We start from the raw sequence: 18,054 nt of genomic DNA, 5'->3' as shown, positions 1-18,054 counted from the left end.
CAGCTTTCTGAGGTGAAAATCTTTAAAACCCAGGTCATAGGTATACTGTTTGGATTTAGTGTAGTCTTGAGTCTAGTGTTCACAAAGAATTTTTCAAGTGATATTTAGAAACATTATCATTATTAAAGTGGATTGAATTCCTTAGATATTTTGATGATAAAATTAAAAGCTATAAAGTCCTATACTCTTCTTATTCAAAAAGTTAAATTTTATAGGCTTAAAACTTGCTAAATTAAACAGTATACAGCCCCCAAAACAAAAATATACTTGTATATGTCACAAAGAAAAAAATGCAAAATGATAATATAGTTGTAACCTTGTTTTTATACCTTTCATCCTGACTTGTATAAAATTGAGGCATTTATGGTGAGAAGAATATTATTTCCCCCCACACTCTGGAGGGAGGGATAGGAGGAGTTAGTCAGTTGTGCCAAGCTAGTGCTAAGAGTCCTCAGATTGTGGTATACTACAAGTTACAGTATAAAGCCAAAATGCAGCAAAATATCCAGTTATAAATTTAGTCATTTTGAAGCTTAATCTTTTGGTTTGATATAATATTAAAGCTTCTAAGTAGGTTTTAGATTCCTTCCCTAGAGTGTATTGTTAGTGTTGATTTTCCCTGTTTAAAAACAAAACGTTAAGTTATGGCTCCTGCCTGACTTGCATTGTATACTAGACTTCATTATTGTCTCCCATGCTCCTTGGGTTACTTGGTTTATGCTAGCCATGAAAAGCTCTCAGAAACAGTTTCATGCTTCTATCAAAGAATTAAATCTGATCCTTAATATCTGGTATTTTGCCAGTAAGTCTACTGATAAGGGATTATTGGAAGCCAGTTACACAATTTGAAAATAAATTTTAGTCTCTCCTTAGGCCAATGCTTCACTCATTACAAAAACATTTTTGCAAGTATAAATGCTTAGATTTTATTCATTAACAATACATTTTAGACTGGTTTAGAATTACCAGTATATTTTAAAGCCAAAGATAAACAACTGACCAGTTTGCTGTCTTTAGAACAGTTTGTGAAAATATGGAATAAAGATGTTTTCATTTTCTTGTTATTAAAAAAATAATAATAATACAGAATAAGAGCACATGGGACTACACCATGAAAATAACTTGAGGAAAGACAATCCCAACCCTGACAGTTATTTTAAAAACATCAAATGTGGCTATATTAGACCTCTAAACCCAGTAGGAACACAGACAACATTCAGGAACTCGGAAGCATTCTATTTCTACAAGGCATTATGGCCAAAAAGCCAAAGGCTGCTCGCCAATACCGCACAACCTTTAGTCAAGAACACCTGAGAATAACTGAAAGATACGTTTTAAAAGACCATGTAACCACATTTTTTTAATCCTCACCCGAGGATATTTTTCCAGTGATTTTTGGAGAGAGTAAAAGGGAAGGAGAGAGACACACAGATAGAGGAACATCTATGTGAGAGAGACATCAATTGGTTGCCTCCTGCATGTGCCCTGGTTCAAACCTGCAACCCAGGCACGTGCGTTTGACTGGAATCCAACCCAGGATCCTTCAGTTCATGAGCTGATGCTCTATCCACTGAGACAAACAGGCTAGGCTAGAAAATCTACCTTTCATCACTGCCCACAGTGTCTGTCCTCTGAATCTCCTGAGCCAAATGTCAGTATGAAGGACAGTCATCAGCGCCTCTGGAGGAAGCAGAATCAGCTAGTTTTCCTTGGATCCTAGCCTCTCCCAGTTAGCTTAGCACCATGAAAGCCCAGCTACCGTCAATACCATTAAAAATTCCTGTTCCCCAATAACCATCATTATTTCTTACACAAAAGAAAGAAACATTTTTGAGTATAACATCAGCAAGTTTGGTGGACTAGGAGGTCCCAGCACTTATACTTCCAGGAAAACAATGATTACCTGTACTTGCTGATGAAAATAGCTCAGAGAGCTCTGGAGTGCAATGCAGGAGCTACTGCTATCCAGTGGAACACAGATATCAAAGATGGCCACATAGGAAATCATAGGCAACATTTCCCTGTGTCAGCCCACCCCCCAGTCCCATATGGCTTGTGATCAGCAGGGATCCCCTCAGCTGAAACCTCCCATTTTGGAAGAAAATGACTGAAGACCCTAGCTAACTTCACCATCAACAACCCAAGCAGGCCTCCTGGCTGTTAGGAACCCCAAAGCTATTGCCACTAAAGACTCCCTCAGTCTTTCCCGATGCTAATCTCAGCTGATGAACCTGCCCAGAATTTATGCCACTGAACCACCCAGCGAAGGAGCCCATGCGCAGTTACCTTACCACGGTTGCCCTCAATGGTTAGATATGAGTAAAATGAACATTGATTGGGTTCAAGCAAAGATTTGAATACAGTACTACTCTAGGTTGTGTGGGTCAAAAGGGTCCCCAACTGATCCCCCAAACAAGTCTACTCTATTCTTGTTCAAAAATTATAATGAGAAATCTAACCTGCAATTGCTCTGAGCAAAGATGAAGGCTGACCAAAAAAACCCCACAGTCCCTTGACTCAACCCCTCCCCAGGGACCCTAAGCCTTTGCACCAGAGTGGGTAAAATGTTCAGGAGCTAGAGAAGTTTCTGGACTCCTTGACATGGGAGCCTCACAGACTGTGGTACCAAAACCCATTTGTGAAGCCCTGGTTTGGGCCAGAATTAGACTGAGAGAACATCAAGGTTGCTCTCCCCACAAAAGGTTTGATGGGATTATGAATGTGGGGGTGCTTAAGTAGGCTTATGAAAATAATTTGTGTCTTTTTTACCTGAATGTTTCATGGGAATGGATATTCTGTTGGTCAGAAGAATGCTTACCCTACCAAGTGCTGTAAAACCAAAAATTGTTAATAAAGTCAGAATGGAGGCTGTGGGGGAAAAAATCATCAGAAAGCTAATGTACAGCAAGCCTCCGCTATGACCACGAGTAGGCACAGAGAAACATGGAGGAAAGAAAACAGGTAGAGCCCAAGGTTGATATCAAACCAGCACCAGAAAGTGCAATCCACCTCAGTGTGACATACCTAAGTGGTCTGGCTGCTCAGAGCACAGGCCACAGTGCACATGATGTGAAGGGTCCTTCTTTAAAAAGGGCTACTTTCCAGAGGGCAAGATGGCAAAGAGGAAGGAGGGGCACTGTTTGGCAACTGGTCATTTTTTTCATTCATCACATCAAACTAAGGCATCCATTTCACAGAGAAGCTGCAAGCATGAGCCATGGCATGGAATGTGCTGATGGCATCTGATGCTCCATCTTGAGTCAGCTGATGGCTCAGTGAATTTGATGCTTCAAACACACCTTTGGCTGGCCATCACAGAGGCAATGCTCTAAGGATGGGATGCCATCCTCCAGGATTAAGGGTGCACTTTTCATTCCAGTACTTGTATATGGCACTGTGACACTAATCAGAAGAATGCCTGGAACCAAGGGGCACATGCAGGAGTAGCTCCACTTGTCATCACTCCCCAAAGCCACATGAGGAACGTGTCCTTTCCATTCATGCACCTGTAGGGACCAGGAGCTCTCCTCCTGCAGAGCCCAGGTGAATACTCCTCCCAGGAGACATTTGGGGTTCCTTATATCTAGGAACCAGTAGTCAAGAAGAGTCACAATCTTGTCATAGGAATTTGATTAGCAAGAAAATGTAGGGTTATTGCTCTTGCTTCAACTGTGTGGACGGCACAGACCCAGGGATGGCCCTTCTTCCAGCCTCCAACTACCCTCCAACCTCTTTTCCAGTCACCACCTTCAGAAACGCCACAGCTATCCCCAACCTCTGAGACCAGCCAATACTGTTTTTCTCCTTAGCTTCTTATTGTGGAACAACCATGAGATCCCAAATTCTCCAGAATTATTCCACCAAGGTGGAGGCTGCTGTCAACTGCCTAGTCAACCTGCATCTGTGGGTCTCCTACCTGTCTCTGGGTTTCTATTTAGGCCTCAACTATGTGGCTCTGGAGGGTGTTGGCCAGCTCTTCCTCGAGTTGGCTGAGGAGAAGTACAAGAGAACCAGGTGTCTTTTAAGATGCAAAATCAGCAGGCGGCCACATCCTCCTCCAGGATAGGCAGAAGCCCTCCTAAGAGGAGTGTGGTAAAACCCAAGATGCCATAGAAGCCACTGTAGTCCTAGAGAAGAACCTGACCCTTGGATCCACGTGCCCTGGTTCTCCCCACATAGACCCTCAGCTCTGTGACTTCCTGGAGAGCCACTTCCTGGATGAGCAGGTGAAACTCCTCAAGAAGATGAGGGTGACATCTGATCCACCTCCGCAGGCTAGCCGGCCCCCAGGGCAGAAAGCTCCCATGTCCAGATGTCCCAAACACTGTGGGTCCCCTTTTCCCCTTGTCCTTCTGGCATGGACAAGGATTTCAGGGATCACTATGCCCTAACTTATGCCCTGAGAGAAACATCTGGTTGGCAGACCATACCTGCAGGTTTGAGAATGTGTCAACACAGTGGCCAATGTTGGAAATTGGGCAGGGGGGGAGGGGGAGTGTTTTTGTACAACTAACTGTACTTTTCTAAGATTGAGAATTCAAGTCTCCATCAATTTCCTGAGTGTTGTCAGAAGCTATTCAAGGACGGCTATTAGCAACGAGGTGGTTATGGTTCAGGGTAGTCAATTGGTGCCACTTCTTGGGATGCATGTCACAGTGGCATCAATAGGACAAATGTGTTTCCCACTCAGCATCTGCTCAGCTGGCCCACTCACTGGGCAGGGGCAGGGGCATGGGCTCTGGGATGGGCACCTTGCTCATCAGCATGATCTATGAAGAGTATCCCAACTGCATCATGACCCACAATGTGGGTTTTTTCACCCAAAGTGTTCGACACTGTGGTTGAGCCCTACAGCACCACCCTCTCTGTCCACCAGTTGGTGGAAAATATGAGTATTTGTGGTGCCTTCTGGCACCATCTGCTGGCCGTGGGGCATCACAGCAGCAGACTGTGGAAGTTGAACATTTGGGTCCTGGCACCCTGACCATCCGACCTCAATTTCTACAGCTGAACGGATCCTTCTAGGAAAGGCACACAGACCTCCCCACATTTGCAGGGAAAAGGGGAACTAAAGTTGAGTTGTGAGAACGAGGCAGTGTGGCCACACAGGGGCAGCACGAGGAGGCAGACTGTGGCTGCTCATGATGTAAGGGGCACACTTCATGACCTCCATCATAGTTGGAGCGCCTCTGTCCTGGCTGGTGAAGGAGATACTACAGAGGAGCAGCCTTGTGGAACTAAATCACCTACAATAAGGGGCCAGGGAGGCCGATGCTCCAGGGTGGAGCCTCACGCTCCCGATCTGCCCTCAGGCTCAGGCTCACGGAGAAGGCCCTGGAAGGCAGCCAGCACTGCCTAGCTGAGCAGGTTTCTCTGGGTAAATTCCATGCTCAGAGGTCACTGAATCTCAATGGGGTCAACCTATGGAAGCTCTGCACACAGGGCCACCTGGACAGCAGCTCTCTGCTCACCTCCCGTGCCCTCGGGCATCTTAGCACGTCTGAGTTTTCCCACTGAGCGTGGCCTCAGCAAGAGGCCGGCCAAAGAAACCAGGAGCCTGGGGCCAGAGCAAGTGAGCAGCTGAGCTCCTCTCTGGGCCACACACACCACTGGTGTGGTGTCCCGGCTTCCCTGCCCCACCCCGAGCCTCTTAAGAGCCCAGGAAAGAAGCCTGTCAGACTCTGTTGTCTGCTCAGACTGAGGGTACAGACAAGTGGCTTCATGAATGGAGATGGGCCGCTTCAAAACCAGCTGGGCCTGTGCTCACCCCAGTTCTTCTGTTATAGGTCCCCGTCCTTTACCTCCCCACCCCTCCAAGTGACCCAACTTCCCTCGAATGATAAAATCGCTGCCTGTGCAGTCAGTCTCCAGTACTAGGCCCCTAGTGGTCCCCACACCGTCTGGGAGCTATGAGCAAGGACTGGGTCACCAGACAGCACTGGGCTAATCCGGAACTGAGCAAATAACACAGTCAATGACTGATAAGACCAAGCCTACCTCAGTTCTATGAGTCGCATGTGCATAGATGACTTAGAGCAGCAGCTGGCTATCGAGAATTGCTGCTTCACTTGGATGGCTACTATGTAGCACGTCAAAGTAACTTGGGTCTCAGTAGTGATTTCATGGACCGTGTCTATGTTTTTACAGCCCAGATATTCCCATACCTCTCCAGCTAACTTCCCAGCATGGATGTTTAAGTACTACCCCAGCACGGAAGTTTAGGCACTGTTAGCTCAGCCAACTCCCATTACACTAAGCCTAACTCAACTCATTAGTGTGCTAACCAGCTAGTCACAGAGGGAACTGGTTGATTCCCTATGCAGGCAGAGCTTTAGGGGAAGTAACCTGGGGACTCCAAGTCCTCTTCAGCTTTAACTAGGGTTCAAGGCAATTCTTTCTGCCCAGTTGGGGGGACCCATGCTCCCATGGCTGTAACCCTGCTATGACCGGCACTGCACCATCCCCCAGTTTGGGGAATCCCTCGATAGGTCACAGACATACCAGCTTCCTGAGAACTAAGCTACAGCCAAGGTATTTAGGGTTTCCATGGGACAGGCATGCCCAGAATGAGACTCCAACATTGCTGAAAACTAAAACCAGATGCCAGCTGTTTCCAAAGGCACATCAGTGGTGCTGCCTGATCCATTCATGTTGGTAGCACCCGCATCTCTGCCATCTCTCTTCGGACTATCGACTTGAGAATGAACATCACACACAGGTCCAGGTGCCTGCAGACAGAGGCCCTTCCTGTGCAGTCCCAGCATGCCCTGGTAGGGCCTGGAGCCCAGCCTGTCAGGGACAAGGGGCCTGGGTTCCTCAGGACCCAGATGCCAGCTGGAGGCACCAAGGCAGAACGGGCCCTGGCCTCTGTGACTGCGCCTGGTCGGGAGAATATTTCGTGCCAGCGGGACTGAGGAATTGTGCCCAGAGACCCGAGGGCACCACCAGAGCCAAGCAGCCCCCAAACACAACAAAAATGTTCCAGTGGCTAAAGGCATCTGAAGCCAGATCTGGAGGTGGGGTGGGGAGTGTCAGGGTCACTGAAGGAGGAATGCACAAGGTCCAAAGGGGTAAGGAATTAAAAGTTTATGATTAAATCTGCCAGCAGAAGGGCCAAGACCAAGATGGCATCAGCGGGGCCAAGGAGGGGGAGCGGGGTATTTATGTCCATTGTAAGGGTCAGTCAGAGAAACCAGTCAGACCAGGTGGTGGTGGGGCCAGGTGTAGGCGGCCGCCTGGAAACGGTGAAGTGGTTAATCATGCCACCTACAAAGAGAATAACAGGACAATTGTCAGGAGGGCCGAGAGTCCTAAGCAGAGCATAAGGGAGCGTAAGAATGTATCTCCCCTTTGGGGAGTCTTTGGTGGGACACCTGCCTGTACTCTCACTTTGTGCCCTGGTTGGGGTTTTCCCAAAAGCAGGTGCCCAGAAGGGGTGGCAGACCTACAGGGCAAGTGCCTCTGCCACAGTGGATGTGCGCCAACTGCAATGTATGTAGGTGTCCTTCCCTCCATGGGGCTCGGGGCCAGGACTGGGGCTCCAGATGGGAGGGTGACAGAGGTAAGACAGGCAAGCCCCTCCAACTTATGGGTTGAGTTGTGTCCCCCACAATGGCACAGTCAAGTCCCAGTACACAAGACCTCAGAGTGGGGCCTTATGCAGAAACAGGGCTACTGCCAGTATGGTGGGCTTATTCCAACATGTCTGATATTGTTTAAAAAGGGGGCGGGGAGTTTGGTTCACAGACCCACTCAGGGAGAACATCATGTGAACATGGACCGAGATCAGGGTGATGCCCCAGGAGCTGGGGACATGGAGCCCACTCTTCCTCGCAGCCTGCAGAAGGCACCAACATGGCTGGGGCCTTGACCCAATGGCCAGCCTCCACCGGAGACGGTCTGTCGTTCCGGCCCCTTCGCTGTGGTACTCAGTAACCACAGCTCCAGCAAAGACATCTTTCCAACCATGTGCAGGTCTGGGCAACAACAGGCTCCACTTACAGGGAAACATGTATTTAGGAATCTGTTTTGTTCATTTGTTATTTGCAACAACATGGGTGGGTCCGGAGGCTGTTATGCTAAATGGAATAAATCAGGTGGAAAAGGACAAAAACTGTCCAATTTCACTCACTGGAGCACTTTGTGCACAATGAAAAGAGGGGCAGAAGGTGTCAGTGACTGTGCCAGACCCTTGCCGCTCAGTGGGGAAAGGTGGCGAGGGGGGCAGCATAGAACACGGGCCAAGGGCCAAGTCTCTGAGGCCAAGTTTGCAGGTGACAGCAGTTAACTCTTACCCGGACCTGAGGGGGATCAGATAGAGCAGACTTAGCTGATGATGACTTGATGGTTTAAACCAACAGGTCAGAAACTTAAGGACGTGATTCCCTGGAACTGTTCAAACTAGCCCGAGGCTATGCAGTGGTAGCGTTCTCCTCCTGGAGGTCCTGTCCCTGAAGACAACCTCGAGTGGGAACGGAACTCAGGCACAAGGTCTACAGCTTGCAGGGAGCTGAAGACCCTCACAGCACTGGTTACACCTGCCACGCAGTCTCCTCTTTGCAGAGCACAGCGACCCCTCGTGGGGCCTTGTTAAATACCATGTGTTTCCAATTGAGCAGCCCAAGGAGCCCAGGGTTGGAGATAGCTCACTTGTTCTCACATTGGAAGAATTTACACATCAGAGGTTAATGCTTTTGTATAGGTTTATTTTTTTATACTTTTATTGATTTGAGAGGGAGGGAGAGATAAAAACATCAATGAGAGAATCATTGATTGCTTGCTTCCTGCATGCCCCAAACTGGGGATCAAGCCCCCAACCTAGGCATATGCCTTGACTGGGAATCTGAATCGTGACCTCCCGGTTCATAGGTCAATGCTCAACCATGGAGCCAGGTCAGCTGGGCTCTTTGTATAGGTTTATATAGTCAGGCCAGGGTTTTATTAATCCTCTGACAAAAGCATGGAGGACAAAAGCAATAGAGAGCTCTTGGGGTGATAGCTCAGTCCTAAATAGTCTGTCTCCTTTCTAACAGGAAAGCCCAAAGCCCCACCCCAGCTTTTCAGGATCAGCAGGCAGTACCTTGGAGCTAAGTTAGTCCCATGCAGTTTCACACCACCCACCCCCACATAGCTGAGTGGACTAGGAGTGGAACCTTGATCCAACCTGGAACAGTTTCTGGGAAAGGAAGTGTGGATGAAAGGGGCCACACGCTGACCTGACAAGCTCAGGGAAGGCCTGCGTGGCAGCCTAGCAGACTCAGAGACCTAAAATAACCACAAAGGATGGTCTGAAATTAAACTTTAACTAAAAGCAGTGATGGTGGGCAGTTATGTCCTAGGCCAGTATCTTCACTGACAAGATCAACTTTGATCCTTACTGAGCCCATTTGCCTTTTTGCCTCTAAGATAACATTCCCTTGAAATGTCTGGGTAACTTGTAACTTCCCTTTTTCTGGAGCCCCTGGGGCACAACCAAATGTTCTGGGCGCCAGAACAGATGCTACAAATTCCTTCATTATCATGTTAATTGAGCCTACACCCACCTAAGTATGTGTCCATCCTTTTACTTTTTATCCTATCACAGAGGTTTCCCCACTTCCCTTAATCCACCTCCTTAAATCTGTCACCAATGAATTTCATGTATAAATACGGATGTAACCCTGCCATTCTCCGGAGCACTATCTCAATTCGTTGAGGTTCTGCTTCCCGGCATATGTCGACAGTTTGGCTCAAATAAACTCACAAAAATTCTTTACAGGTTTCAATTTATGTTGACAGAAGTGAGGGGACACTCCTGGTGAAAGCTGGAGGTGATGGGTATGAGGTGGGTGTAAGGAAGTAGAGGTGGAGGGGATCTATTCCAGGGACACTTTGCAGGTAGTCTTGAGTGTGGCTTATCTAAGCTTGTTTACAAACTCCAGGGAAGGACCCAGGAGAAAGACAAAGACTCCTAGAGGAGGAAGGGCTCTGTCCCTCCAGGACATGGAGTAGTCCAGACAGGAGCTGCTCGAGGGAGCAGCTCACCTGCCATGCTTCCTGCTGCTCCTGGCAGAGCCCTTTGCCAGACACACAAACCAACAGGAAGGAGGAAGTCAAACCAACAGGAAGCCTGGACATGAAAATGTGAGGGTTGCAAGTGAGCAAGTAGGTTTAAGTTCAGAACTCCTGTCCCATCCCTCCTTACTCTCTGTCCCGCCCTGAAGCTTCTGAGAGCAGTGTTGGAAGCCCATCCACCCTGGCTGCTTGAGGCAGTCTCTGCAGGGATGTTTCAAGGGACTTTGAAATGGAGATGAGAAACGCCCTAGCCTTTGGAATGGAATGGATGGGGTTAAGATCAAATAGGATAAATGCAGATGTAAGAGGACAATAGGGGGAGGAACCTGGCTAGGAGAAGAAAGGTTGTTTCCCCAGGTGAGGACCAAATAGTATAAATACAAAAGTAAGAGGACAATAAAAAGGAAGAATCTGGCTATGATGATCACCTAAACACTGACTCCGTGTCATTCCTTCTCCTCTGACTCCATCCACACCTTTGGGAACCCCTGGAACAGGATTCCCCTAGGTAAGCCCCCCACACTCGGGACGGATAGGACTCCACCGTAGGGTGCTGCAGACCCCCCTATAGAGGATAAGTAGGGTAAGTGGGTGGATAGTACAGAACTTAGATTGAGAAGATGTGCCATACCGAGTCTAGAAAAAAAAAAAGACTCTGTATTGATTCTTTCAACATATGCTTGCTAGCAGAGGAGTTAAGGTTATGCCCAGTCAGACAGAATGTTTTATACAAGAAGTACGTCCATGGCATAAGAAATTAAAAGTTTGCCAAAAAGTTAATCAGAACTTTAAAAAAAAAAAAGAGTGCCATGGTCACCTCAATGTGGTTTCTTGTTCAAATTAATATTTTAATTTGTGTTTGGAATCTAAAATCTGTAATAAGAAATGAAAACCCACTGCGGAATCTGCCTCTGGTGTGGAGAGATTCAAAGGTGGCAAGAGAGGGCAGAGCTGTAAGCTATCCTACAATGAGATTACTTAATGTTTTATTTAAAAATTACCGGAGAACATCTTATGAAAACCAAACTTTGGCTAAGATTACCTTGGGTGCCAGCCATGACTTTAGAAAGCGAAATAGGAAAAAATTTAAAATGTCTTTTTCTATTAAGCATGACTTTGGGAAAAATACGCTATCTGAGTCATTTGCTGAAACTTCCCCCAATGCAGGATGTGGGGGAAGGGAAGAAAGAACCTTATGTGGCCATCCAGTGTGGACACCCCCTCCCCAAATATTCTAATTTAAAATCCTTCTTGTAATTGAAACGTTTTACAAAATTTAGAAATGCATCCGGGATTTCTGTGCACATGTAAAGGGAAAAGGCCAGTTTAAAAATGAGTGCGCATAGTTTTGAGCTGAACTTGACCTTTTGCTGTGTACAGAATAAAAACCTGAGACTGTTTTGGCCTTAAAAATGGCGCCGATGAACCTGGGAAAGAAATACAGGCTGGTTTCCCAAGGAGATTTAAAGTAGCTCTTTTGAAATTTCCCTCCCTGAGGCAAGTACCACCAGGAAGTTGATAGCACATGTGAATAGCTATGGGTCTGCTTCTTGACTTCCCCAGCAGGAAAATTGTGACCATTTTGAAATTTAGCAGCTATGCCAGGCTTATTGGCTGGAAACTTAAAACTTTTAAGTTCAAATCATCTAAAAGTATTGAGATTTATAATACTGAAATGTTGATCTGAGTATGCTTAGTATAAAGTCAAGATGATAGAAGTTAATCTATTAATTGAAAATGCCTTATATTTTATTTGAAATGTATCCTTAAATGTAAAAGTATTGATTTGAAAAATGCTAAGTATTTAATTTGCTACCTAAGATTTAAAGCTCTGAAAGTTTAAAGTGCAAATTGAATTGGAAGAAATTAATTAAATATCTAATGTATAACTTGTTTTTGAAAAAATAAAATGTGTTTTCTCTGAAATAATCAGGAATTCAAAATATATTACTCATTGGTCTGATTTAAAAAAAAAGGGGGGAGAATAATGTTATATGTTATGTTTTTTGGAAATACAATGCAGAGGGTTGTACTGTTGTGCCCAGATTTCAAGATTACCAAGGGCCCACCAGGGAGCCAGCGAGTCTAATGCAAAAGCAAAGAGTCCTTCATTTCAAGCTAGCTTGAGCTCCCCATCCACCACACTCACCGACACAATGGCAAGCCAAGTGGCCGAGAGAGCGAAGCCTGATGGGACAAGGAGTTTTATAATAAGGGCGGGAGAGGGGTCTGTGGGCCCCGCCAATTGGCCAGGCACGAGTCGGTGTCTCATTACACAGGATGTGGTCATAGTGATGTCGTCCACTTCCCTTGATTATCATTGGTTAGTCCAGAGAAATCCTGAATTTCATGCACGGGGCCACTAGTCTATAATAAAAAGAGCATAATATACTAATTAGACCAGACAGCTGGACAACCTTCCAGACAAAGCTGGGGCTGCAAGAGCCGAGCCCCTTGCACGTATTTCATGTATCGGGCCTCTAGTGTTGTTACAGCATTAGTGTGAGATTTAACTGAGCTAGTTCACAAGCATCTCTGGAAGGTTGCCTGGGCTGTGATGGTGCACTGTCTGCCTTTGTCTACACAACCCCCTATTGGGTGACTCTACTGTGTTAGAGACAGTGCACTGATGCCCAGGAGGTGTTGAGATTTGAATCAGAGGAGCCACTCCCAGTTTTCCTCCTGACTCACAAGGCCCAGGGCAGGCAGAGGGATGGGAAGACAGGTAGGGAGATGACAGTCTTATGTCCAGTGGGCTGCTGCCATGCCCAGGGTCATGCCTGAGGCTTGGTTTGCTTCATTGGGAGGGGACTGAGCTGGGAGGCAGGAAGGAGAAGGCTTTCAGGGGTGGAAGGGCAGTGCTCACCAGGTCCCAGCACCAGGCCAGACTTGATCCGGGAGGGTAGGAATGCATTCTTGTTGTCCTTTGAGGCCTCGTGGTAGGGGCTTAGCCTCTGAGTTCAGGCCTATGGTTCTGGAAGCACAGGTTTGTGTGTAGCTGCTTTGGAGCTAGGTATTGGGCAGTAATTTGAACTTGGCCTTAGTCACCCGTGGACAGAGGGCCCTGCAGATTATTAACTTGCAGGTCCAGCTATTGGAAACTGCTCTCAGGAGCTGAGAGTGTTTAGAGAGCCAGGACTCTGGGAACTCAGCCTCCTGGACTCATGCTCACCTTGTCTGGCCAGAGTGAGGAGGGCACCCAGGCTTTCTCTAGCTGCTCCAGGGGACCTTCTGCTGTAGAAGCTCTGACACCCCTTCAGCAGTGAATGGTCCATTGGACTTCCCCACCTCTGACAGCTCGTCTGGTTCACCAGGCAGGAGCTGAGGGAAAGGCTGCCATGCTCTGTGACTGGGTTGTTACTCAGTCTTACCTGTAAAATGCTGTGGTGACCTCTGTTCCCTAGCTCAGCACCAAGACGGAATTTGAAAGGGGTGGCTCAGGATGCAGCATAGCCACTTTCATGGGGTGGGGTGGGGCAGAGTTGCATGGTGTGCTGCTTCTGGGAAGGCCCCCTGCTCAGGTTCAAGGCAGGGACAGGCTCTGAGGTGAGAGCCTGAACTGCCCTCCTACCACCTGGTGGGAGCACCCTCACCTTGTTGGTAAGATGGGGTGGACCACAGGCAGCTGTGGTCCTGCATCTCATCACGTTTGTGACTGCTCTCGCAGGCTTCAGCATCGTGGCTCCAGTCCAGAGTTTTCGGGAAGTGGCTGAGCGTCAGGCAGGCCCTGAGCTGGGCCCTGAGTTCAGGGGGAAACCTGTGGGTTGTGGGACGGGGTGTGGGGCCAGGGCGGCTACTGTGCCATGGCGCCCTGAGGTGGGCCTGGGCAGGAAGGGGCCTTGGGGGATCTGAAAAGAGTGGAGGCTATGGGCTCAGGTCCTGCAGCCCCTGAAGGAGGGATTCTAAGGAGAGAATGAGGTGATCGGAGTTGGGACCCAGAGACCACGGTGGATTGATGGAAGGGAAGATCAGTTTAAAACATATTTTCATGGTTCCATGGGGAATGGGAAGAAATAGACAGAATCTGGGTCGGATACAAAGAGGAGGTGGGCTTCGGAGCTGTTAGAAGACTGGGCAGGGCTGCAGTGAGGGGCAGGGTTGGGGTAGCACGCAAGGCAACAGGTTCTAATGGCTCTGTCAGCCTCTGCCCACAGCCACGTGTCAGGGCCTCTAGTGCCAGGGCTTCTGACTTCGAGAGCACAGGAAGGAAGTCCCAGAGGAGGGTGCCCAGCCTCTGTGCCCCTTGGTGGACACTGGAGCCCTGTTCTGGAGGCCTCCTGAGGATGGGGGAGGGAGCCTGCCCCAGCGGAGTGCTCAAGCTGCTCCCAGACTCGGCTTCCCTCTCCCCGACTCATTTTCTGTGGTTCAGAGCTGTCCTCAAATCACTACTCATCCCAAATCCTGCTTTTGTTCCTCCAGACAACAGGAGATGAGGGGGTGTGGGAGGGAGGCCGCCCCTGGAGGTTTGAGTGGGCACTGCTGATGTGGAGTGAGCCTGGCCTGTGGCAGGACACGCTGAGGACAGGGGTGGTGTCATTTCTGCCTCCGGTGGCCAGCTTCCCTGTTGCAGAGCAGTAGCCGCTGACTCAGGCAGTCATATTCAGCGTGGTGACACCTGCTGTCCCCCTCCCCACCCCCACTGGACCCGTGTTATTTGGGAGAGTGATGTCTCGTCCAGTGGCTGGTCCAGCCCAGGATTCCGGTGCTGAGCCTTCCCAGGGACAACCTTGGGAGTGCAGACGCCCTGCCCATTTAGGGGCAGGAATTCTTAGGACAAGCCTCCTCCTAGGGTTGTCCCTCTCTCCCCAGAGGCCTCTGCAGAGCCCACCCTTTTAAAGGCAGTGCAGGTCTCCAGGCTGTGGCTGCCGGCATGAGTGGGTAGTTGTCCTTCAGGTGGCTCTGTCATCTGTGAAGTGGGTTGGTAGTGCCCACTGTGTGGGTGTAAGACCTCGGTCGTCCTAACAGAAGACACCTGAAGGAGGCCCTCAGTGGGGGTGGGGTTGGGGGTGGAGTACTGGGGGGGTGGCGTGATTGTGCTGGTGATGGTGTGGTGATGGTGGTGATGATGGCTGTGCACACAGCATGGCGGCTTCTTTGTGAGGGAGCCTGTCAGTGTCCAGGAGTGAGTGAGGGCTGACAGGCATGAGTGAGGGCTGCTCAGACAGGAGCGGGTTGGAATAGTCAGACATTTAATAGATACCAGGCATCTTAGTTTTGTTGAGGGGCAATTTAGATGCGAGAGACATCCCTGCATTTTAAGTATGTATAACTTGAGTTTCGTCAACTATACATAGTCTTATGATCACCCCCAGAATCCATAATCATAACATGGAACATTCCAGTCATTCCACAAAGTCCCTTCTGCCCCGGGGCAGTCACTCAGCTCCCTCTGCCCCCAGCCCCTAGCAGGGACTGGTCTGCTTCCTGACACTTTAGGTTTCCTTTTCTAGAATTTCACAGAAAGCAGTCCTGGTTGTATTTGGGGTGCATCCTCGCAGTTGGGAGAGGTAGCAGTTCCTCTTGATGGCTGATCAGTTCGTTTCTCTGGGAAACCTTTGAGTGGTTTCTGGTTTCCACCTCTGACTGCATGCAAAGGAGTTTTTGTGGACGTGTACGTCTCTTTCTCTTGGAAGTAGATTGCTGGGTTTTTGTTTGGTGAGTCTATGTTTAACTATAAATAACCAGCCAGGCTATTTATTTTAAACTAGAGGCCTGTTGCATGAAGAGATTCATGCAATAGGCTTTCCCTTCCCATGGCTGCCGGTACCAGTTTTCCTCCGGCACCTGGGACCCAGGCCTTTGCTCCAGCCAGAGCCACCTTCAGTCTTCGCTCCCTCGCTTCACACCTATGTATGCAAATTTACCGTGATCTTTGTTGGGTTAATTTGCATACTCCTGATTGGCTGGTTAGCATAGTGAAGGTATAGTCAATTTACATGTTTGTCTATTATTAGGTAAAAAAAACCTAGTAGCCCAGTGCACAAAAATTTGTGCACTCGGGGGTGAGGGTGAGGAGTGGGACATCTTGAGAACATAGCTCCATCTTATCCTGCTTCAACTTCAGTGCCTGCCCTGGTGCCTGGGACCTGAGAGGGTTTGCTGAGTGAGTGAGTGAGTGAATGAATGAACGAGTAAGTGAATGAGCAAACAGCTACCAGGCGGGAGCAGCAGAAGTTCAGGTCCCACTCCCGGCTGCCTGAAGCCCATCCTAGGAAAGTTCCTGCCCTGCTCCCAGTGGCCCTGAGCCCCTCTTCTGGCCATATACTGAATTTCTAACATCTTGAGGATATAGCTCCGTCTTATCCTGCTTCAACTTCAGTGCCTGCCCTGGTGCCAGGGACCTGAGAGGGTTTGCTGAGTGAGTGAATAATGAGTGAGTGAATGAGTGAATGAATGAGCACGTAAGTGAATGAGCAAGCAGCTACCAGGTGGGGATAGTTCGCACTCTGCTATTTACTGCCTGACGCAAACCCCGGGAAGTTTCTGCGCTGCTCCCAGCAGCCCCACTCCCCTCTCCTGGCTGCGTAATTCATGCAGGGCAAAGGCGGCCGGGGTGTGCGTTTTGGCAGATCGGTGCATTAGCACCGGTTAGCCAGGGATCCCCGCTGGAGGGCCGTTTTGGGGCGTGGCCAGTGGCAGATTGGTGCATTAGCACCCGCCAGCCTTGAATCCCCTTGGGATGGTTGTTTGCGGGTGTGGCTGGTGGCGGATCAGCGCATTAGCACCCGCCAGCCCGGATTGCCCCGGGAGGGCCGTTTGTGGGTGTGGCCGGTGGCCGATCGCTGCGGTCCCGCTGCCAGCCCTGGGTCTGTTTTCATACCGGCCGCCTGCAGACCGGGTCGCAAATAGCAGGCCCAGATGGCAGTGGGGCAGGCGGGATGGCGCTGTCCCGCCCTGCCTGCAGTATGCAAATTAGCCACCATCTTAGTTGGTAGTTAATTTGCATAGTGCCCTGATTAGCCAATGGGAAGGGTAGCGAAGTTACGGTTAATTACCATGTTTTTCTATTATTAGACAGGATCCCCACCAGCAATAGTTCCCGTGCTCCCCTCCCCTGCCCCTGCATGCCTGCTAACATCTTTTAATTTTATTGGTTCTTGCGGGTACATAGGAGTATCTCATTGTGGTTTTAATTTGCATTTCCCGAAGGACTAGTGTGATGCTGAGCGCCGTTTCATTTGCTTTTCTGCCATTCATGATATCTTTATTGGATACCTGATATCTTCTAATTTCATTAGCAAATGTTTATTCCAAGACTAATTAACTTATGAGCCACATATATCAAGTGCCTACTTCATCACATAATAATAAGTATTAAGTCTTAGGGGCAGACATGGGATCTGTGTGAGGGCTGCTCAGAGTTCCTTTCCCTCAGAACGCATTTATTGAGGACCAGCTATTTGCTGACTGCTGTGATGGCTAACGAGATGTGATGGCTCGTGATGTGAGGACGGTGGTGCATGTCATAGCTGCCTCCGGGACATGTGGAATGCTTAGGAAGCACAGAAGAGAGAGGGCAGGCCATCACAGGAGGCTTCATGGAGGAGGTGACTCTTCAATTAGGTCTGATGCATAAGTAGTGTTAGCAGCCAGGAAGAAATGTTGCTGGTCGAGGGAACAGCATTTACAGAGACTTGGGGCTGCCAAGATTAGTGGAAAGGGGCCAGTGGTTGATGGGGCTAGAATTGAGGGTGTTCTTCTCTGGCCTCTGGTTGGATAGGGTGAGGTGTGCGGGGATCCTGTGGCCAGGAGGCTGAGCAGGTTACAGGCCTCTGATCCTGCAAGGAGATGAGGGAAGGGAGATTACCAGGTGGTTGGAGCAGGTGGGGGGACAGTTGGGGGTCAAGTTAATTGCACCTGCAGCAGCTGCTTCTGGATAGATCCTGTGTCCACAGCCTGGTCTGTGGGAAGCTGCCTCTTCAAAGAGCACGTGGTTCATAGAAAGCTGACAGCGGGTGTCAGGGATTCAGTGGCCGAGTCTTTATTCCTCCTGAAAGCAAG

General features: G+C 48.9%; 1 pseudogene; it reads left to right on the top strand.

Annotated features, from left to right (window-relative positions):
- The window catches only part of LOC102766131, a 22,816-nt pseudogene that overhangs the window by 1,592 nt on the left and 3,170 nt on the right, over window positions 1-18,054 (top strand).

This window comes from Myotis davidii, unplaced genomic scaffold (assembly GCF_000327345.1).
Source record: "Myotis davidii unplaced genomic scaffold, ASM32734v1 scaffold1474, whole genome shotgun sequence".
NCBI lineage: Eukaryota > Metazoa > Chordata > Mammalia > Chiroptera > Vespertilionidae > Myotis > Myotis davidii.
This window is presented reverse-complemented; position numbering and strand designations above follow the sequence as displayed.